The sequence below is a fragment of the Psittacula echo genome (assembly GCF_963264785.1).
Source record: "Psittacula echo genome assembly, chromosome: Z".
Taxonomy (NCBI): domain Eukaryota; kingdom Metazoa; phylum Chordata; class Aves; order Psittaciformes; family Psittacidae; genus Psittacula; species Psittacula echo.
Window position 1 is genome coordinate 31,065,329 of NC_137742.1, and position 20,347 is coordinate 31,085,675.

The 20,347-nt window shown below is 38.5% G+C and overlaps 1 protein-coding gene across 9 annotated transcripts in view; it reads left to right on the top strand.

The window, feature by feature from the left end:
- The window catches only part of JAK2 (Janus kinase 2), a 96,859-nt gene that overhangs the window by 24,547 nt on the left and 51,965 nt on the right, over positions 1-20,347 (top strand). For 3 of the 9 annotated variants that reach the window (XM_080638544.1, XM_080638552.1, XM_080638545.1), the window contains exons 1-2: positions 10,812-10,886; positions 17,282-17,343. The gene's annotated coding sequence lies outside the window, so the exon portion shown is untranslated. Of the gene's footprint in view, positions 1-8,248; positions 8,341-8,433; positions 8,453-10,793; positions 10,887-17,281; positions 17,344-20,347 lie in introns of those variants that run through there. The other 6 variants (XM_080638548.1, XM_080638550.1, XM_080638549.1 and 3 more) reach the window with 4 other exon arrangements.

Sequence of the window (20,347 nt, forward strand, 5' to 3'; positions counted from 1 at the left end):
AATGGTTGTTACATAGCAGTTTGAAGAAAAGGAGGAATGAATGCTTCATCATAGCTGAAAGAAATGGAAGTGATAAGCTAATGAAAAACTGTTTCATAACTGGTGAGTGTGAAGAATTGAGCCTTTCTTTCATTGTTCATTAGTTATCGCAGAATATAGGTATTCCAGGCATATATACTGTTACTCTTTTCACTGTAGGAGTAAAAGTAGCACCTTGGACTATGAGGATCAAGAGACATTAAAGACCAGAAAATGGGGCTTATTTGGAAGAAAGCAAATATTTAGAAGTTCAGCTTTTGAATAATCAAATTTTGAAATAGACCTATTCCGAGTGTTCAATGAAAAGGAGTGTAAGGACTGCAGTTAGGTTGTGGCTATAGTGCAGAATGCATGCAATTAGATAACTTTTAGATAATGTGTTTGTCGAAAAAATATGGCCCATGTTTGTTACATTTATTATAGTAAGTTCACATACTTGAAAATTACATGGCTTTAAGCACTAATTAATTTCTCTCATACTGTTTATGCTAGTGGAGAATATCAGTCTATTAGAGACTTTTGTCAAAAGGTGTTGTATTGTCTGGTATGTCAACAGTGGCCACTGGGTTTCAAGCGACCACGGTGAGCAACATCCAGAAAAGTAATAATTAGGAACTTAGTAGGTATCATTCTATCAGTTTCTTTTCCTGTATAGTAGACAGTTGAATCTGGGCATTAGTCCAGATTCACATCACAGAAATTCATATCACGTACTGGTGATGGAAGGGAAATTAAATTTTTCAAGCTCATCACCTTGGTAGTCTAGGGAAACCCAATAATAGCAAAATCATTTGTGATGGGCTGTTTCCTGCTGTGATGCCTACTGATAGTAAAACTATACTTGTTATTAAATACTGCATATTATTAATTAAAAAAACTACACTAGTCTTGCAATTCAGGCAAGTGCTTGAAGTAAAAAAAACCAAAACCATTGTGATTTAATTTGAATTCTTTTTCAAAGGCTGAAAAAAAACCCCAACCCCTACTTGAAAGGCAGGTACCTATCTCTAATTTTCCATAAATCCATCACTTGTGATAATGGTATGTTAAGCAGCTGAGGGAAGGAGATGTACAAGTGCGTTCTAACTTTGATAGCTGCTTCAGTGAATAGACAAAACATACACCATCCATTGTGAGAGGGTTTTTGTGTGTTTGGTATCATAACAAGCCTTCTCAAACCTAAATGAATAAGGTGACTGAGGATTTGGGCAGTAGAAAGAACACTGTTAACTTACAGTTAACATCAGCAGGTAAGGATCAGCTAATTGTTTGCCCTTGCTTAAAGGCACTCCTGAATATCCAGGTTTCTTTCCCCTCAGTCTGTGCTTGAATCTCCAGCTTCTGTATGGTTGCAAAGCTTTCAGACTCATATTACAAAAAACAAGGTGAGTTGTGGGGAAGCACTGTGGCAAGAAACGAGGAAACGCTCCTTCAAAAGCTGTCTGGGAGCTGATTGTCCATCAAGACCATAGTACTGATTGCATGTCTGTTTGGCTAGGGAAGAAGCTGACTGACACTGGTGTATTTTATACACCTTTTCAAAGATCTGTGTAGAATCAGTTGCACAGTTGGCATACATTGCTAAAGGCTGTTTGTATCTAGATAAGGTGTTTTAAAACACCTTAGGTACTCTTTTGTGTCCACGAAGAAGCAAAACTGATTTGAGTGGAGGTTTGCATAGACTGGCCAAGAAAAAATTGAACAGCTGTGAAATCCACATATTTGAGCTGGTGGACTGTGCAGAACCATTTCTACATTTCTATTTTGTATGCACGTGGGAGACAGCCAGATGCTTATAATCATTCGTAGGTTGGCTTTTTGTATGTTCCAGATGATAAGAAAATAACACAGCTGCTTCCTCATCTCTCTTCTGCTTGAGACTGGCAGATCAGAGAGTACCTGGTTGATGACAAGGATTAGAGCTGCTTTGTTATTTTGGAGGTGCATTTTGCGACAGGTATTGACTCTTTCTTCTTTCTTTCAGTAGGACTAGCTGGCTCTGTAACAGGCAGTGTTTGTCAGTAGTTAGCAGACTATTCTGTCATTTGGAATGTGAGTAGCAAGGCCTCTTGTGCCGAGCCTTCTCAAGTTTGTTGAGGAATAACTGTTACTTTTACTGGTGTTTTTACACAATGCACAAAAAAAATAGTTCAAAAGATGATTTGGACATCTGTGTTTGGCCAGGTTGGTTTTGCTCAGGTGTTCTACTGAAAGACTCCTTAAGTCTCCTTTTCTCTTTCTCCCCAGAATCAGCCCTGATGGTAGTCTTTTTCCCAGAAAGATCTGATCTTCCACTTTTTTTTGCTCTGTTTAACGTAGGATTTTACAGGTTTCATTTACCTTCATCAGAAAAAGGTCTGCAGATGTCAGGATCAGGAGGGTGGGACGCTAATTTCAGTGCTTGGAGGCATTAGCTGCCCTTATAGTGCTCAAAGTCATTAGGTGCCTTTGAGATTTCTGCCTTTTACTCCCCATGTTTAAAGAGGAAGAAATTACTGAAATCTTTGGCTTACGGATCCTAATCACCACCTCGAGGCTTGGCAATATGATCAAATCTTCCTCCATCAACTTTTTCCAGCGTTCTAAGGGAGTAAGTTAATGTTGTTTGGAGAGTGATGAAGAACCAAAGAATCATGAGAAAGATGAAAATAACAATATCTCCTTCCCTGCAAAAAGGAGGGGAGAATGGAACCCACCCAACCACCTATGGTATACTTCTAGCAGCAGCTATTCATGCTTTTTATTTCTGCTTACATGTAGCTATGATTTGGACACCATAGGAATGGAAAAATTAATGGATTTGTTATCCTGTAGTGTGGGATATGATCCCTGCCATATGCTATATAGTATCTGATTTTGTAGCCTGGGGATGTTGGGCAGACTCACAGAACCTGTGGGACCTGTGAGAGTTTTTGATGGGGAGTCACATAAAATTAGTTTACTTGGGTGAGTTTGGGACCTGATTTGGAGAGACTACATCTGCCAGAGAGGGGAGGGGAAATGAAAGAAATACTCTTGTGTACTTTTTCTTACAAGACAAGAATCTAGACATGTAGGTAACTACCTTTTTCCTACCCTAGTTTTCTTGATTTCTAGCCCACATATGACTCAGTATGTTGTCTGGATCTTCATTTGAAGTGAGGCTCCTGCTTTTACATCATTCTTTTCCCATCATGGAGTATCTCATGTTTTTGGTGTCTGTCACTGCCTTCCAGCAAATAATGCTGTGTAAAGGAGTTTTCTTCTCAGGAGTATTTCGGACTTGTTCCCAAATTTTCATTTGTATTCAATTACATTTCCATAGGTTGAAACGAAACAGAATGCTTTGGCAGGATGCCTTCATCTCCTTCCTCTTTTTGGATTTTTCTAGGAATTAAATGGAGTCCAGATTTTTGGTCATGTTTAGTAGTTACTATATATTTTCCTATACCTACTGATATCAAGCAGGTTACAACATCCTAGGTTTTTTTTCATTTGCCTATGCACAATTGTCTCTTTCATCTTGCTTGTATTAAGGTTATGCCTGCCTAACAGTCCATAGACTTCTAATTAATTTTAAACAATCTTAATTAGTCTTCAGTTTTAAATAAGGTGGAGTAAGTGCTAAGTGACTAAGGTTATTTCAGTTAAAATTTGAACCTGATTCTGTGACCAGTTGTGGCTGGGAGGTGAGAGTAAAGAGAATTTCTCTATTAGAGAAGCATGATGGGCAGGAGGAATGGTAATACGGAAAGAAGGAAAGCAACTGTCTTTTGAGACATTTGGGCTCAGGCTTGGCATAGTAATCTGTGCTTTTGACCTAATAATGTGTTCTAAATTTGAGGACCATTTAAGCAACATCCAGGCTGTGCAGTAAGGGATTCTCAAATTTTCTACAAAGTGATCTTCCTACAAAGATCTCACATTCTGTTGTAACTGCAAGGTTTTGATGGCTGTCATCCTGACTTCTTTTCTCTTCCCCCCTCAATGATTTGCACTTTTTTTCCTATTGCCCACTCTTATTTCTGGCAGAGACTGTGTGTAACACGTAAAAAGAGCTGAAGTCTTCAGATGTGACTCAGTTGCTGTGCATACATTGCTTAGTCGGATCATATATTGCTGAACAGGACGTAGTCTGAGAGAGGAATAATTTGGCTTTAGGATGTTTCCACATCAGGTGAGATGGAATCCTTCACCAGAGGGTGAATCCTCCCATTACCCAGTCTTGCTGTCAACAGGAGCACGTGACTGGTAAAAGGAAGTGCAAGGGAAGACTGTTATGCTCTGGCACGTAACGTTATTTTAGTTTTAGGGGGTCTTTAACATCCTTTATCGATTATGAAGTCATCTCAAACTACCTTAACTTTTCTCAAAAAGAAACTGCTTTCTTGCAGTTTCCACTTCTTGCAGTTCTGACTGTGTCTGTCTGGAGTGACTAGCAGGATCTGTCCCAGCTTATGCTATCCCCACATGTGGTCATGGTGATGTATGCTGCTTATGCCAGTGGGTTAATGAGGTCAAGTGTTAAATGGTGTTATTGTCTATGAACAGTTTTAGAGGGGAGTGGGAGGGGAAGCATCTGCTACGTGAGATAAACTTCACTTCTTTTAGAACCCATCAGTCTTGAATGAGAATGGAAGAATAACAAGAGCCCATGTCTATGAACTTGTTTTATTTACTGCTTGGAATAGTGCAGAGGCATTAAGTCTGCTTTGTAATGGCATTTAGACTGGGTCAGTACCATAGAGCCACAAAGAATCCTGTTTCTGTTGAAGGCATGAGGGGTATTTTGGTCACCTATGACGTGCACAATACACCCACTGGCTTTGGTAGAGATGTTCACAGTAATGTCATATCTATTACATAGTTCTCTTTTTACCAAACTCTAAAGAGTAATTGAGAATGGAAATCTTAAAGTTTTCAGAATCATTGTGTTGTGTTACTTTAAGACGTTAAATACATTGCAGTTACGGCTTTCATTCTTAATGCCTTCCCCTTCACCTTCCCCTTCCTTCTCTTTTGTTGGTGTTTTGTTTTCCCTCTTGGTATAGTTTGGTTTTTTCCTTATACTTGCCCTTTGCGTTGAACTTCTTGTGTTCAGGGGAGTTTCTTTTTCTTTCCCCTGCCTGGAGTTTCCTCTATATACTAGAACTGAAAAATGAAACTGAAACACTGTGCATGGAGAGAGTTATGGTAAGGGTTGAACTTTAAAATGGATTTTATTTTGCAGTGTTTGAGCAGTTTGGAGATTTCAACAGCACTTCCTTTATGGTGCTACTTAATTTTTCAACTACTTGCCTTTGTTGAAAGGAATTATTATGTCATTCTTTACAGTTAAATTAGTTCTGTTACTTACTTTGTGAAACAAAGAATTGTGCTTATATTAGATCTGCCAGTGGCTCACAGTGTGAACTTGGGCAAACACTTTAGATCCTTGTACTTGTTTTACTTCTGGAAAGTAAGAAAGGTGACAGCGTTTTATGTAAAGCACCCTGGTACTGAAGTGCAGCGTAAACGGAATGAAGATTACTGTGCATAGTTAAAGAGTTGTCTGTAATAGTGGAAATAATCTGATTACACTGAGGCCAAGTTCTTTGCTGACAGAAGTATGCTCTGCCTTCTACAGCAAAGCTGTATTTTGGGGTTTAGTTTTTAAATATGTTTGATAGCAAAGAATGTTATCAGTGGCCTAAAAACAATTAAGGCCAGGATCTGGCTTCTTCTGATATTTGGGTGGGGTTTTATTTTACATTTTCTTTTTGTCTGTGTGCCTGTTAGGGGGATATAATTGTACTGTGACCTTATTTGCTTTAGCAAAATGAAACTCAATTCAGTTGTTATTTGATGAATTGGCAGACAAATACTGTGATGTTTAGTTTGGATCTAGGTGTGGGTGGACTGTTCAGGTACGGGTGGTCAAAGTCCTTATTATGGACCAATTAAAAAATAAAATCTATTTAAAAAAATTGTTTACTGGTAGGTGAGCAGTGAGATGTGATGAATGCTTTAAGGGCAGCAGGTGGTAGAGGGTATCCATTTATAGATATTGAATGCCTGGTCAGAAGTGGCACATTCAGACATTTTTAATTCCTGCTTAGGATTTTTAATTGGATTTAGTTTGCTAATTGGAATATACATTTAACAAATCCAGTAACTAATAGTATTTGTAGAAATATGTTACGGTATATTTTCAGGATCTCAAAGCACGCATAACAGAAGAGACCAGAGTTGGTTTTAAACTTATTTTGGTGGGTCTCAGCAATTTGTCTTATACCTGAAAATGTACGTGCAAAACCTCTTAGAGTGACTAGTTCAGCTGGAGATGTTTGGTGTAGCTTGCAAGCTAAAAAAAATTTGCCTGTAATGCACTCCATTTCCCTTGTATTCTATACTTAGCTCTAGCTTACCTAATTAAATGAAATACAAAGTGTCAAAGAGTCTTAACAGGCCTTTTTTGGGAAGCTGGCTGTTTTTTTCATTGCATCATTGTCTTAGCTTGTTTTTTGTCATCTTTTCATTAGCAACATATTAAGTAGTGTGGAATACTTGGTTTTTTTGCCTTGGAGAGTGGTTCTTAAGGTCCACAAAAGTCTACTCCTTTGTTGCAGCTTGGTCCAAACCCTGGCAGAGAGGCCTAAGATTCTTAGTTTGGCTGAGGTGAAGCTGCAAATAAGCATGTATAATAGGCTGAACAGTTCTGTAGAAAGCTGAAGTGGTTTGTGAGTTTGAGATTGATCAAGACAAAAACCCATCTTGTTCTATTGTTTAGAGAACAGGGTGTCCTAAATTTTTAACAGATCGTCTTGGGTAGATATGAGTTTTCCATTGAAAAGTGGGTAGGAAAATACTACCTTTAGGCAGCAGAGAAACAGAAAGATTTCTGATGGGAGTGACGTCTAGCAGGATGAACTGATAGGTCTTGGTTTGCATTACTGAGTAGATGCTTCTGCAGAACTTCCTGTAGAGTAGTGGGAACTCATCCAAGATTGACATGTAGATGAAAGCGCTAGACTTAGGGGCTCAGCAGCAAAGCTTGTGTTGGAATTGACTTATGTACTGAGAGACTTGAATGTTTTAAATTTTTTCTAGTTTTCTGTCATCAGATAAACTTTTAAGAATAGTTGAATACTTGTTCAGTGGGAAATTTGTAATGCAACTTTCCTATAAACAGTTTATCGGTTCAAAAATGCATCATGCTATAGGTGTTTACTTTTTAATGCTTCCTCATGAAGGAGCTGATAATAATACAGTCTATTGCAGAACATTTTGAAATCCAAAAAGGAACACTCTATCTTCTTACTTGGTCTTCTATTTATCACAGACCAGTTAGATTTCTTCTTCTCATCCATCACCAAATTCAGTAACACAGGTTTACCTGAAATGTATTTTGCATCAGTGCATCTAAAAAATCAAGAAATACAGAATCTACTGCTTTCTTAACTCTTCGTTCCAGTAGCGTTATGTTCTTTTCTGAAAGAGAGGAAAAAATGCTGCATTTGAAATAGGTATTTATTCTACAGTCGTTATATCTGCTATTATTTGCTTTTCTATTATGCTTTTTTTTCTTAAATCCACTGTCTGCTGGAGCTTTTTGATCTATTGGGTCACAATTCATGTGCTCTTGCTTTCTGCAGTTTCCTTATGCTTTTTCAGGATATAATACAAAGAATCATGAAAAAAAGCTTTGTGTCATTCTTAATTTCAACACTTAGGGAAATATGCAATATGAATACAGGGAGATCTTTGTAAGCATATCTTAATTGGGAGTATTTTTTTTATCTTTATAATAAAGCATACAATTGAATTGCATAATCATACTAAAACCAGAGTTCTCTAAGTACTGGACACATAATGATGATAATTTGACTCTTTTCCAGTAGGGTAGAAGCACAGTCTCTCTCTCTCTCATTTTCTCTCTCTCTCTCAAAAAAAAAAAAAACCAAAAAAAAAACCAAACAAAAAAAAAAAAACCAACCAACAAAAAAACCCCCAAAAAACCAAGAGAAAGCAATTGGAAATGTTGCCTTGTGAATAGATGTGTATCTTCTTAATGAAACTTGTTTTTTCCCTGTCATTATCATTAGGGTTCTGCAGAATCTCTGCTTATAGTACTTTTTATGACAAACCTTTGTTTACTTTCAGAGTCCTGGGTTTTTTTGCTTTCATTTTTTTTTCTGACAATCTGTGTTTATAGAGATAACGTGATCTTGGCAAAGCATGTAGTGCTGCATCTTTGCAAAAAGATGGCTGGTATTTCAGATAGGGGGCAAGTGGAGAGCTCTCAGGCCATTGATGATTGAGGAAGCATTAAGTAACTATCAAGTAAGTATATTTTCATGAATTATAAAGTGTCAACATTGCTGTCATAAATTATTCAACAATAATTTCTTCAACACTTCTATCAAAGAATAACAGAAACTGCAATGTCTATATGGTAACTGAACTCCAGATCATTTTTTGATAGACTTGTGAATACATTTCTGTAGTTTTGAGTTTAGAGTATTAGTATTTTAATTAAACAGTAATTTACAGACATAACTTGATTTCAGATATTTCTGTGGCACTGTTTCACAGGTTGTTGCTTGGATATCTTAGAGGGTCTTAGTCATGTTTTGTTGTTTTGGCCAGGCCCTGATTCTGTAGGTGACTAAAATCTGATTTAGTTCATGCACAATGCCCATTTGTAGCTTTGTTGAATCTGCATAGGATCTAAGTTGAAGGCAAGGAGGGAGGTGTTGTGCTTTTGGTTTTTGCAGCTGTTGTTGGTTGGTTGGTTGGTTTTGGGTTTGTTTAGGTTTTGGCTTGTTTGGGGTTTTTTGTATTTGTTTCGGGTTTTAAGGCAGGTTTATTATTACCTGTTTCAGGGCTTCACGGTGTAATCTTGCCTAGATTTTTAGCTGCTTCTGCAATACTAAAGAAAACTTGACTGAAAATGCAGGATATCTTATATACATTGCATTGCATGGATTTACATTTTCTACAAACAGATGAGGCAAAGTTAAGCACTTCCAAATAATATTAGTATTCCAGGGTTCTTTAACTGATGTATCCTTGTAAAGAGCTAGCTTCATTTCCTCTGCATAACTACACTTTTCCAAGGGGAGGTGTGTGCCTGTGTGTGCGTGTGTGTGTGTATATATAAACAACACCAAAATAGGGATTTAGAAAATCCTGCACCTTGAGGAGGCAATTTCTAAATGAGATTTACATCAGGTCTGGCCTACTGATAGACAATTTCTAAACTAAAGCTGAGAAAGCAGCGGAGGCTGAAGAGTGTCCAAAACAGACACTAGCATCTTTTGCTCTTGCCTGTTTAGTAGAGATTGCTGATTCACTCTGACTTAAATGTTATCCTGTTTACATGATGTCAGTTTTTTCTGTAAAGGGCTAATTTGTTGAAGCACATGTGTTCAGATTCTCTTCAGATAATCTAGAAGCTGGGATATGTGTAAGGGGATAGCTTAGTTGATCCAGATGTTTTCATATTTTTGATGACTGGTAAATCTGAGGGAGAGTCCCTCCCCCATGTTTTTCACTGAAAAGTGTTACAAGAAACAAGGCCATGCATGTTTGATCATGCAGCATATTACTCAATTTTATTGTCCAAGACCACTTTACCCTTTGCCTTTGTCAGGTGGTGAAAACTGGGAGAGGAAAGAAACCAAGGAACCCACAAAAGCTGGAGCAGGGGGAACATCGTATAATACGGTGAAGAACATAGTGTGTATCTTTGTTTTCTATTTTTGTAGGCAGAAAAGGTGGCTGGGGTTATGATTATATTTTACATGGCACTTTACCATGTATGGTAAAGTATGAAGGTGTACTTCTAATCTCTAAAGGTAGAGATTTAGAAGTTTAACAGAGAAGAGTAGTTTCAGTCCTGATACTCTGGTTATTGAAACTGGAGACGCCTTTTCATCTATAGCAATGTAGCAAACACGCATAGCAGTCCTCATATGTGTGTCATTATTTCTTGCTATACATAAAGTGACTGCAAATTTTCACGATCAGTCTTTGAGGTTTGAGTCCCAGTTTTTTCTTACGCGATTCTGATACTTGGCCAGTAATCAGGATCTTTTTATACTTCATTCCCCCCCCCCCCCCTTTTTTTTTGATGCTATTAAATTCAAGCTCTGTTGGAAGAGAATAAAACATAAAAGAAGTGGCTTAACTCATGGAGGGGAAAGAAGGTTTTTAAACGTTGTTTTGACACTTTTTGCATTTACTTTGGCTCTTCTTCCTGTGTACCTCCTACTTGCTTGCAGGAGATGACTGGTGTCACTGCCCTTCCCCCCGCCACATGATCTTTTGTTCTTGGTTCACAGGAAGAAAATTCTAGCTCTTCAGCCCTCAAGACTTTTTGAAAAGTGTAAACACATATGACAGTTACTGTAGAGGCAGTAGTTTTACTAACCTCTGAGGAGGGAAGTTGCCAGACTGGGGAAGTGAGATAAGAGCTTAAGAAAAGGGAGATGATGGTCCAAAAGGCTTTAACTTGTTAAAATCCAGGTCTTGAGAAAAGCTTCCTGAACAACTCTAAGCTGGGCAATTTATCCTAATAGCCAGTGGCAACTGGAAAGACTTATGTCTGGTTTTCCTCACAGAAATGTTTGCTGTGAGAAACCCTTCATTTTTTGTGATGGAAAAGAACCTTGTATTTTCTACCAGGATATAGCTCAGTTTGATGAAACTGTTTAATTTTTATTTTTATATATTTTTTTTTTTTATTTTTTATAATTATTTTATTTTTTTATATTTATTTCTTTTTTGTAAAGACTCAGAGCTCCAGAGCACTCCCATGGTTGGAGAGGATAAAGAACTTTGTCGAAGGTCTGATGCCCTTCAGAAGTACCAAATTATGGCAAGTGGTGGGTCTTTGATGATGTTCTTTTTCTTCCACAGTTCAGTTTTTGAGAGCAGGTGTTTACATGAGAAATCCCTGCCTGCCACAGGAAAAAGAACAGGTCTTTGGTGGCTGAGGGAAGAATAGCAGTTTTGAAACCTTTTCCATTGTTATACGGCTAGTGTCTGCTGTGCTGCTTTTCTGCACTCTGACTGCAATGTGAAATGGCAAGCTTAGTGCAGCCTGCTTGGTTCTGGACAGCATCTGCTAAACTGGCATCTCTTTTGCAACTGTTGATGCTATTCTTTGTCCCCACAGTACTGTAGCAATAACTTGGTTTGTATTTTGATGGATTCTTCTTCAGTTATGAAGAGGAAAGCTTGCTTTCGTCAAAAGTGTCTTCTAGCATCACTGCCCTGCTCTTTCACTCTTACAGTGTTTAAGAAAGCCAAGCAATCTGACAAACTACTTTGCTGCTACTGCTGTACTTTTTGCTTTTGTTTCTACTTTCAATATTTAAGTTGTGATTTTAGCTGTAACTGTCATATGTATTCTCTAGCATTGAAGTGTTTTTCCCCTAGACAGTGTTTTCAATAAAAATGCCTTTTAATAGAAGAATACTTTTTTCTGTTTCAGTGGTGAGTCAGAATAATTTTTCCACTTTGAAATGTGATTTTTTTTTTTTATCTGTCTTTATTGTTTCCTAATTTCTTGGTAATTCACTGGTAGTTGTTTTTACATTAAACGTTTAAAGCACTGGCGTCAGTGTACCACAGTGTTCTGCATTTCTTTTGTAACCAAAAGCCACTAAGCAGAATAAGACTAGTAGATAGCAATCCTCAGAAACACTTTTTATTCTGAGTTAATTTTGCTTCATGCACACAGGAGCACTGGCAATTCCTTTTTTTCTGTCTTTTTGAAAGAAATCAAAGAATCAATTAAGGAAGACCTATGCCGTACTAATTAACTGTTATTTTGTGGTCTGAGCTATTAAATAGAATTCAGTTTTTAATATAGCTCACAAAAAAGTATAGGATGTTGTGGCATACTTGTGAAAGTATCAGTTAGTCCTAATTTTGCTGTTGTCATCATTTATTGCATCACTTAAGAAGAATTTTAGATATGTATAAGAGAATCATGGGAAATTGGAGACATTTTCCACATCCTTCATGCAGAAGGTCTTTCTGACCTACTGTGATTACTTTTCCTATGTGCATATAAAGCTGTGCAGGTAATGGTGGCACTAAGTGGGCTAAGGATCCTCAAATGTCAGTCTTGGGAGGTAATCTTTGCCAAAACAATTAGGCAACCATCTGAATTGCTTGGAAATTTACTGATGAAATAGCCTTTTGCTGAAATTTATCATCATGGTGAAATTGAAATATTTTGCAGATACAGACTGACTTCTGCCAAAGTCCTTATAAAAACCAAGCAGAGCTGCTGTTTGTGGGAAGGTCTTTGATTTGATTGCTTTTCTGGTAACTCACCTATTGGCAGGTTACTGTGATGCTGAGGCTTCTAGGGTGTATTGCTCATTCTGCTTTTCTTACAGCACCCCGCGTAGCTTTCTTTGTGAGATAAGCTGGGGCAAAGACTTCATTCTGTTGTAAAGAACTTAGAAATCATGATTATTTGTCTTAATTCCTAACCAGAATGAAAAGATTAAAATCCTCATACTAACAGCTTCTGTCCACTTGGTCCCTGTGTGTCATGCAGGCAAATCAAGCCAGTATCATTACTCTTTCCTTGTGCAAAAGTTCATGGACTCTTGCTGAATTGCTGATACATGCACTGGTTTGCCAAGTGGAAACTGTAAGCAAATGTTATCTTTGCTTCTCTGCTTTTTTTAGCATGAGTTTTGTCATTGGTATGTTAGGTTGTCATCTTCCTTCTTTTTCTGTTTGCTACCATGTGCATTCAAATCTTGTAACATTAAAAATCCTTGTGTGATATTAATGTACAGCTGATAAAACAGGAAAATTCATTTAGAGTCACTTTGTGCAGTTGTTTCTTTTATGAGCAGTTGTTCTGTTGTTGTTCTGGACTACATCATAAATGTGATGAGGTCAAAGGAAGTGATTCTGCCCATCTACTCTGCTTTCATGATACCTCACTTGGAATGCTGCATACAGTTCTTGTGTCTTCAACATAAAAAGGACATGGAGCTGTTGGAGCAAGTCCAGAGGAGGGCCAGAAGGATGATAAAGGGCCTGGACCACCTCCCATATGAAGACAGGAGAAGCATCGTCATAGCAGTCTTCCATTATCTGAAGGGGGCCTACAAGGATGCCAGGGAGGGACTCTTCATCAGGAACTGTAGTGATAGGACAAAGGATCATGGGTTTAAACTGAAACAGGGAAGATTCAGGTTGGATATAAGGAAGAAATTCTTCAGTATGAGAGTGGTGAGGCACTGGAACAGGCTGCCGAGGGAAGTTGTGAATGCTCCATCCTTGGCAGTGTTCAAGGGCTTGAGCCACTTGGTCTCGTGGAAGGTGTCCCTGCCTGTGCAGGGTGGCTGGAACAAGATGATCCTTTCCCATCGTAACCATTCTTCTGTGATTCTGTGTGTCAGTGGCTTTACCTCGTGGCAGGGCAACTTTTAGATCCCCCAATAGGCAAAGCATGTTGGAAAAAGATCATAAGATCTGGAGATGTACTTTTTTTTTATTATGAAACATCTTGAAACATGCTATAAGACAGTATCTAATATTTTTGTGAAAGCTATTTTTAAAGTCAGAGTAAATAGTACCTGGGAAAAGACAGAGTTTTCTTAGTGCAGAAGATGATGCATTTGAATCACAGATTAACTTTGTGTGTAAACTTGGCATCTATTGTCTGAGCATGGAAAAGGTTATCAGATTTTCCTGATTGCTTAGTATTTTTAAAGTGGTTGTTGAATACTTTGATAAAGTTAATCAGAAGAATGTTTTCTCATAAATATGTGGTAGGAAGATGTGAATCTGTTGCTGGAAATTTTTTTTTAAATACTGGCTGATGTAGAGTGTTCTGACTGAACAAAGACTTCAGATTTTCTTTTTGGTTCCATTAATGAGCAGTGGCATTTCTGCACATGCTGATGTTTTTAAAATACAGTACTTTACTGCCTGTCAAAGCAGCATGTGCATTTGGTTCCTTGAATTTAGCATATTTCTGTGTTTAAAAAAAAAACCCAAAACCTACCAAAACAAACTACATACATAAAGGAAATCATCAGACCAGATTTGCAAGGAATACTGCCTGTTACATGCAGAATATAAACACTGTTGTTACCTTTTTAAGATTTTAAACTTTTCAAAGCATAACAGGTCTGCTGGGTGTACATTACGAGAAAATTTATTTGTGGTCCGTTTGTCTCTATTCAGACTGAACTGGGAAGACTATAATCAAGTATTAAGTGTACTGCTGAGTGGTGCACTTTGACACCCCTGAGGGACCAGACACCATCCAGAGGGACTTGGACAGGCTCAAGAGATGGGCTCATGTGAACCTCATGAAATTCAACAAGGCCAAGTGCAGGGTACCGCACCTGGGTCGGGGCATCCTGTGGTATCAGTACAGGCCGAGGGATGAAGGGATGGAGAGTACCCCTGAGGAGAAGGACTTGGGGGTACTGGTGGGTGAAGAATTGTACATGATCCAGCAGTGTGTGCTTGCAGCCCAGAAGGCAAATTGTATCCTGGGCTGCATTCAGAGGAGAGTGGCAGCAGGTGAGGGGAGGTGATTCTGCCCCTCTGCTCTGGTGAGACCCTGCCTGCAGTGCTGCATCGAGCTTTGGAGTCCTCAGCACAGCAAAGACACGGACCTGCTGGAAAGGGTCCCAGAGAAGGGCCACAGGAATGATCAGAGGGCTGGAGCACCTCTCGTATGAGGAAAGGCTGAGAGAGTTGGGATTGTTCAGCCTAGAGATGGGAAGGGTCAGGGGAGACATTAGAGCATCTTCCAGTACTTAAAAGGGGCCTATAAGAAAGATGAGGAGAGACTTTCTAGCAGGGTCTGCTGTGACAGGACAAGGGGTGATGGTTTTAAACTAAAAGAGGGGAAATTCAGGCTGGACGTGAGGAAGAAATTCTTTACAATGAGGGTGGTAAAACAGTGGCCCAGGTTGCCCAGAGAGGTGGTGGATGCACCATCCCTGGAGACATTCAGGACCAGGCTGGATGGTTCTGGGCAATCTGATCTAGTTCAAGATGTCTTTGCTCATTGCAGGGGGTGTTTTGTTAGATGAGTTTTGAAGGTCCCTTCCAGCCAAACTATTCTATGATTCTCTGTTTCTATATTAAGTGCAAACGAACCAAACTAACAAAAACAATTACAAGTGGGAAGCTGACTGACTTTTCTTCTTAATATAATCTTGGTTTAGAAGTGAAAAATTTATTTTGGCTGAGTTTCATTAGACTCTAGTTCGTTTTGGAATTGGGCATCCAGGTATGTTCCAGGTAACCTTCTTTGCAACTCTGCTTTTAGAAGACCAAGTTGTGTCAGATGAGACTTAGTCTGAAAGTATATAAACTGAATAGTTCTATAAGGTCTTGATGCAAATCCTATAGATAGGTATGTCTGTAGAAAAAGAATGTCAGAAGTATATAAGGAGAAAAAGTGGTTGACTGAAAAAATAAGAAATATATTAGGATAACCACAGTGAGCCTGTTTGGCTTGAGTTTTTAGTCTCCAGGTTTCCATGCTTTTTGACCAGACCTATGCGCTGCTCTTTCATAAGCAAGTGACCATTTTGTATGTCTGTCATGTGAAGGATAGACTTGGTATTAGGCTGCTGTATCCAATTTTTGTATTTGAAAATGCAAGCTGCAATGTCACTAAGCTTATTCAGAATGCTAGGCAGAGAGTAGAAGTGCCTTGAGTTCTGGTTTGTTCCTGGTTTGTTCCATCAGAAGTGGCTGGTTTGTTCCATCAGTTCATCAGTGGCTGTCTCATACAGCCAGTGATGCTATGCAACTGATCTGGAGTTTTTGGAAAAACTGCGTAATTAACTACAGTGAGGTAAATTTTCATGCAGCTTTACTCAAAGTCAAGAACTTGTTTGGGAATGATAAATGCAGGGCAGTTCCGAGCATGCAGCAGTACTTCAAAAGTAGAAAACATTTTGGAGTACACAGCAATACCTCTTGATCTGAAACCTGGACGAGCAGATGGTGGCTCTGTGCTTTGTTTGATCTCAAGCTCTCAGATCAGTGTGCATGGAATGTGTGCTCAGTAGGTCAGTAATAGACTGCTCTGCTGCAGACAACCCCTCTTTCTCCCTCTGGCACTTTAATACAGGTTTGGAAAATTTGCATTGATTGTACTGGACTTTGGATCAGATCTTAATTGGCTGGCTAGACAGCATTTGAAGGAAAATCCCTGGAGGTGTATACAAAATACACAGCTGCCCAAACACGGCAAAACTGCTTATCTCCAGAGCCAGCATTGCAAGGGAGGAAAGCTGATTGTTGCCATAACAGCTTAACTTCTGAGAGAAGCTGAATTTACTGCTTGTTGAGATAGGTTCCTTTTTCTTAGGGCATTGATGATAGACTTAGTAGACAAAGCGTGGTGCTGAGGAAATGGTGTTGATTTCCTTCTCCTGTGTCCTGTCCAGGGAGATTTCTTTTTGAAGAGTCATCAAATACAAAACTTGCAGAGTTCTCCCAGTTGGAATTCTGCCCGCTTTGAACTTTAACTGTAATTTTTCCCCCTTTATTTAATTTTAAAATTCATTTTTCTTCTCTGTCAGGCACTCTTCTACACTGGGAGGGTCCCAACAGGGAATGTATCATTTTTTTCACTGGTGCAGGAAGTTGCTGTTATGCTTAAGTGCTTTCAAGTGGTGTTTCTTGAAACCACGGAAATGTTGTGCAAGGAGAGCAAGGGGGGTGTGCCCTGTCCTTCCTGCTACAAGACAGCTGGTGTTAACTTCCACATGAATTGAAATGAGTGGTTTTCGAATGGAATGAATTGTTCTGGCTAAAGGGAGTGCCACTACAGAAAGTGAACACACCATGTTTCCTTTTGTAATTACTTTTCCATTTCTCTTTTCTTCATGTAATGCCATCAACAGTTTTCTTAAATGTATGCTGTATTCACAGGAAAGGAAAACATGGTGGCTGGAGAAAAAAATGAGTTGGTAACTATATTTTAGGTTGGATTTCATATACCAGTTTCTTGCTAGAACTGAGGAGCAGTCTCAGTACCAAAAATGCATTTTAAAAAAACGTTGGATTTGGTTTTTTTTAAACCTTGTATTTAAAGAAACCCCTAGATTTAAAAAGTTCTTGGCAAAGAAGATGGAAATTTGGGCAAATGAGATAGGAGTGGATCACTCTGTACTTTAACACAGATTTAAATTCCTAAACAACAGTGCGTTATGTATTCTTCATAGCCATTAACTTTTCTAATATTAAATATGTATTTTTACTGCAGAGACATTATGTTCCACCACTGCTCGTGCGCCTGCTTTGTCTGACCTCCTGCGGATACCAGCGGTGAGTGAGTGACTTATTACATATTTATTTAAAGAGCTTCGTCACTCTCATGTTTCACTCAGAGATTTCTCAAGTGATAAATTCCTTACTGTTAATTACCTTTTATCTGTAGTCCTAGATTGCTCTGATATTTGAACTTCCCAAATTTAGTTTAAAAATTAGGTGTTTAATTTAAAATTTAGGTGTTTAATTTAAAATTTAGGTGTTTGAAGTGATCTAGTTTAAGATCCTAGCCCTGCAGGTTTCTCTAGAAACCCACAAAAAGACACCCTAAAAACGTAAGTTGCAGGGGGGAGAATTATTTGCACAAAAGAGTTTAGATTTTGCAAAACTGTAGACCCCATGGTTCAAATAAAGAAATAAAAAATGTTGTTCTGAATGGGGCCATGAAGGCACCATATTATTACATCTTGAGGACTGTGTATGTACTCATGATAATGAGGGTATTGTCATCATTATAATGAAATTTCTTACATAAATAGTGGGTTTCAGTCTTATTAATCAATTTCTTTCTGATTGACTTAAAAAGAGCTGTATGAACTAGTGCAGTCTGGTGTGGCTGGTAAAATTAATCCCCAGATGCACTAGAGGTACAGACAGCAACAGAGGGTTGCATGTAAACATGTTGCGTTGTAGATACTGGTGATGACAGTTAGAGCAAGACAGGGAAGGATTAATCTCATCCTTTAGAAGCTGTGAGTTGAAATATTATCCAGAATAGGAACATTAAAATAATCCTATTAGATCAAATCCTCTGTTCATCAGTACCAGAGTCAGATCTTTTATAGTTAGTAGACTTGATCTCCAAATCAAGATGTTTATATTCCATCCAGATTCTATTACACATTGTTGTTACATGGATAAATGGACAGGCCGTTTTTCTTTTCCACTGAGTCTTATGTCAGATACCCACTTTCAGATATGTGTGGACATAGCTCCTCTTTGGCAAATAGATAAATCTGTAGTAATGTAGCTTACCTAAAAAAAGTCTCATTCTGGATGCATTAAAAGAGCAGAGTAGACTATTTTGCATGTTGTATTTACTTTTTGTATTTACTTTACATTTTTTACTGTATTTTATTGTTATTTCACATATTTTGATATGATCAAGCAAGATTCCCTTCTTGGTTATGGAGATCTTTTTATAGAAACAAGGAAGGAATTATGAGGTGTTGTTTTTTTTTTTAAATGCCAAATGTGTTTCTAAATACACAAACTTCATGAAGGAGGGCTAGGCACAAACAAGTCTGGTTAGTTCCCTTTGGAAATTGGTCAGGTTTTCAGTTCTGTAAACAGTATTTCCATTCAGTGCTGGGTAGACATAATACCACGCGATCTAAATGAAAAGAATCTGTCAGTTCAGGTGAAGGTTTATATTCAACAGAGTTATTATTGGAGTGTCTTAGAAGAATTTCTGTGCTAATTAAATAAGCCTTCCTCTGGAGATAAAAGCTGTGAATATTTTGTATAATTAAATGATAGAGCACAAACATTACATCGTACATACTGTTGGCTTACATACATAATAAATGTGAATTCCCTGATGGGTTAACATAAAAGCAGTTTTTTTCTTTATTGAACACTTTCTTGTTACCTGTGTGCTTCCTTTACAGCTGAAAACACAAGTCTCTTACGTTTAAAGGTTGCTGGCTGTGTGAATGAGGGCTCGGGCTAGACATGAGGAAGAAATTCTTTACAATGAGGGTGGTAAAACACTGGCCCAGGTTGCCCAGAGAGGTTGGGGAATGAGCCATCCCTGGAGACATTCAAGGCCAACCTGGATGGTTCTGGGCAACCTGATCTGGTTCAAGATGTCCTTGCTCATTGCAGGGGGGTTGGACTAGATGACATTTGAAGGTCCCTTCCAACACAAACTAGACTATATTTCTATATGCCCACCTTAGATCTGAGTCCAAGGAATGTAGTGAGTGACACTTCCACCCAGAAATTCAGATTTAATATATCTGTGATAAAGTGGCTCTTTGTGTTGCTTTGTTTGGGAAATAAAATTACGCACTTTTCTCTCGATGATGATGTCTTTTTTTTTTTTTTCCTCTGTTATGTTTTTTTTTCCTTTCCCCTAGAATTACTATCATAATAGAATAATTTTATCCTCCTGCATTGTGTAATTTAATATTTTTTGTCTGTCACGTAGCGCATGAAGTGAATGTTTTCCTCCTTAAAGGTATTCAGCCTGGTGTTTCTGCTGACTTAACCATTACAGTCCATTTCTGTAGCACAAGTCATCTTTCACCCACATAAATGTATATTTGTACACTCATCCTTCCCTCAGTAATTATAGTTGGGAGCAGAAAATTTTAAAAAATCATGTTCCAAACAGTTCTTTTATGGTACAGCAACATAGTCCCAATATAAACAAAAGCTGTCGAAAATTGCAGATTTAAGAATGTAACACCCATCTACCTATTTTACATATTTTACATATTTACATATTTTAAGTGAAACAGTAATATTTTAATGTTGAGTATCTTTATTAACTGTTCAGTATTTTCATCAGCAACATACAGTGGGATTGAGTGCACCCTCAGCAAGCATGGGGGTGACACCAGGCTGAGTAGTTCAGCTAGCTGGTGGGCTTGAGGAGAAGGGATGCCACCCAGAGAGACCTGGTCAGGCTTGAGAAGTGGGCCCATGTGAGCCTCATGAGGTTCAGCAAGACCAGGTGCAAGGTCTTCTTACACCTGGGTTGGAGTAATCCCCAGTATCAGACTGAGGTACAAATGAGTTGAGAGCAGCTCCACAAAGAGGGACTTAGGGATACTGGTAGATTAAAAACGAGGCATGAGCTGGCAATGGGCACCTGCAGCCCACAAAGCCATTTTTATTATATTAAAAAAAAAGGCAGGTTAAGGGATGTTATTCTCCTCCTCTGCTCTGGTCTTGTGAGGCCTTACTTGGAATCCTGTGTCCAGCTGTCGGAAGACATGAAAGCAAGTTAGAGCAAATCCAGAAGAGGGCCAAAAAATGATCAGAGGGTTGGAAC